The sequence below is a fragment of the Magallana gigas genome, chromosome 4 (assembly GCF_963853765.1).
Source record: "Magallana gigas chromosome 4, xbMagGiga1.1, whole genome shotgun sequence".
Lineage (NCBI taxonomy): Eukaryota > Metazoa > Mollusca > Bivalvia > Ostreida > Ostreidae > Magallana > Magallana gigas.
In genome coordinates, this window is record NC_088856.1 from 29182670 (window position 1) to 29185899 (window position 3230).

Genomic DNA, 3230 nt, shown 5'->3' on the forward strand with positions numbered 1-3230 from the left:
TTTATTGTTCAGTAATCAAAAGTACCAACCATTTTCATATCATGTATTAGAACAGGTTAAGAAATTTTTCCGCTTAAATTGTTAATTTTGTTAATAAATACATACTGTAGTAGTAAAATACTGATAACGTTTCCCATGCTCTTTGAGATTCATCATAACTAGAAGTATTGTGGAATGTCTTATCGTCATTGTTTCATTTTCCTCTTGTCACTTTCTTTTTATGATGTAAACCTTAAGTTACATAGGTACAAAATTATCGAAATAGTTACACATAAATTGCGTTTGGGAAACATAAATCCGTCCCTTCTTCTTCTTGGAAACCATGAAACGATTGCGGTTAGAATTGTATCAAACAGTTTTGTTGGATAAAAACATATATAGTACAAAATACTGACTAGGTTGACAACAACTTTATTGTTCCATTATTTTTAACAACCAGATAGTTTGTATCCCGACAGAAATGTGTACTGTTCAACTATAAGCTGAGCAGTATGAAGGAACGTCTGGACCCAAAACTGATTTCCTTTCTTCAGTTTGATGACGAGATGTCCTGATGTACTTTTCCAACTGGTTGCCTGGCCGTAATTTGATGTCATGGCTATCAACTTGCCATCCACATATCCACCAAGAAGTGCATTTGAACCTTTGTTTGTACCATATGTCCAAGAAAACGAGTAGACGCCATCTGACGGGGCTGTAAATTTACCCGTGGTTGAGTTATATCCACTTCCTTCGTTTACCAGAACTTTTCCGAACTTAATAATAGTATTTGGAGATACGTTAGTAAGTCTTGTTGACAGAAATGCATGGAAAGCAATTGTTTTCCCTTTGCAGTCTGTAAAAAGAATGTAAAGCAAATATATATATATATATATATATATATATACAGTGGAGCCTCAGATATCCGGACGCCAGATATCCGGACGCTTCACTTTCCGGTCGATTTTTATTGGGAACGGAATTTTTACACAATAATTTGTCTCGTTTATCCGGAATTCCGCGTTCCGGATCCGGACGGTCAAATTTTACCACATAATACAGTTTTCCTTTAAATTTTACCTCATTTAACCGGACGGTCACATTTAAGTGTTCGGGGGCACAAAAGTTTTTTATGCGCAAGTGCAAATTGGTGTAAAAACATCTGACACTGGTTGTTGGTTTTAAACAACGCCTTCGTCCGGTAATCGGGGTCACCTGTGTCACGCTATGTACTCGCCCGAGGATATTACGATAACCATGGATGCGACATGTTTAATTGTCGCCATTTAACGTATGAACTGTTATTGTTGGATTAAAATGTCATGAAAATTGTTTAATTTGTGTTTAAAAAAGTCATCAATTGATTGAATTAAAATTCTATTAATCGTAGTGTGATTAGATCGTTCGTACGCCTATTCATTTTAAAACGTAATTGAAATGAAATATTTGATAATTTGAGTTCTGTTTACGATAGTTATTAAGACCGCTTGGGATGTTCAGGGTATCGACATTAATTTTATAGCGTGTGTTCAATTAACAGTGTAATAATAATTTATGCCAAACATGGCGTGGATGAGTGTTCACGCTACTTGTAAATATCGCTTGGGTGCAATTAACTCTATAGAAAGATGGATACGTAAAATTAGCTTGGGTAAGTTCTGTCAATGAAAAAATAGCTTGGACAATTATCAATAACGGAATATATACAGATTTTCACCCATTTTCAAACATCAAATGTTTAGCAGCTTCAAACATGTCAACACCACCGGCCAAGAGAGCGAGAGTTGCGATCACCGCTAGCTTGAAGAAAAATATTTGTCAGCGTAAAGTGGAACACCGACTTTCTTCTCTTCGCTTTGTTATGCGAATGTAATAAAATTATCGGTTTAATACAGTGATTGTTATGTACATGTACATGTGTTGCCTTGTAGAATGTAGTGCTTGGTTTCCTGTGGAAAAATCATACCTTAAATAATGTTTTTAACAATATTTTGTTTTGTTAATTTAAAAAACAAACAAACTTTTTTTGTAGTGCTTATGGCTATCAAATTTAATTGTATTATTAATTTATGAGTTATGTTTCCATAAATATTAAAGGGAAATATCACAATTCAGATATCCGGACGCTTCACCTATCCGGACGATTTGGCCTGGGGACAAAAGTGTCCGGATAAGTGAGGCTCCACTGTATATATATATATATATATATATATATATATATATATATATATATATATATATATATATATATATATATATATATATATATATATATATATATATATATATATATATATATATATATATATATATATAACTAGTTAAATCTCGAACCATTTAAGTCTGTGTTTAGTGGGGTGAAATTCTCAACTAAGTCTGCTTTTTCGTTTATATGTACATATATATATATATATATATATATATATATATATATATATATATATATATATATATATATATATATATATATATATATATATATATATATATATATATATATATATATATATATATATTACCTTTTGTACACTCGGTTCTACATTTTGGTTCCCATCCTATTTTGTGGCAGATGTTTTTGTACCTGGAATAGTTTTTGAGGAAGCTGCTTGGTTTCTGCTGTTCGGCATCTGAGGAGCTGATCAGAAGCACACACAAAAACGCCACAAAGGGAAGCATTGTCTTAAAATCTATTGAGGGTCCAACTTAATATGAAATGAAATGTACATCTGAGCAGTTATAGAAAAATGAAACACAGTTAAACTTACAGTTTTAGTTTCCCGAAATTGAACAAAACAAAAAATTAAGTCAATATGTACATACATTACCTTCTGCGCAAACACACAAATGTTATTAAAAATGTGTTCGTATATATATTATTATGAATAAATGATACAAAACGCAAAAAGCATCAACAAAACATTAAAACGAAATTTAAGAACATTGCGTGATAACATATCAAGCACAAACATGCGAAGTTTAATTCTAAAAAAAAAAAGCAAGCATATTTGATGAACTTTAGTTTTCTTTAAATCATGATTTTATATTTACAATGACATTACCCATCTATGAACCTTTCATTGTTCCTGCATTAAATTGGAGTTGTTTTAATTTATTTCATATCAAGGCATAATTACTACATTAAAATTTCCCAAAAATATATATTTCAGAGGAACTGTAATTTATGCAGTGTGAATACCAACTGATTATTAGTTGAAATTGAGGTCTATTGCTAATGAAAAGAAGTGAGTGTT

General features: G+C 31.4%; 1 non-coding gene across 1 annotated transcript; it reads right to left on the reverse strand.

Moving 5' to 3' along the window:
* Nucleotides 1-442: 442 nt before the first annotated feature.
* On the reverse strand, nucleotides 443-2837 carry LOC105329128 (uncharacterized). Its single transcript, XR_010712568.1, has 3 exons — nucleotides 2800-2837; nucleotides 2499-2681; nucleotides 443-835 (listed from the first exon to the last, which is right to left on the reverse strand). It is a non-coding gene; the product is annotated as an uncharacterized protein (transcript).
* Nucleotides 2838-3230: the final 393 nt, after the last annotated feature.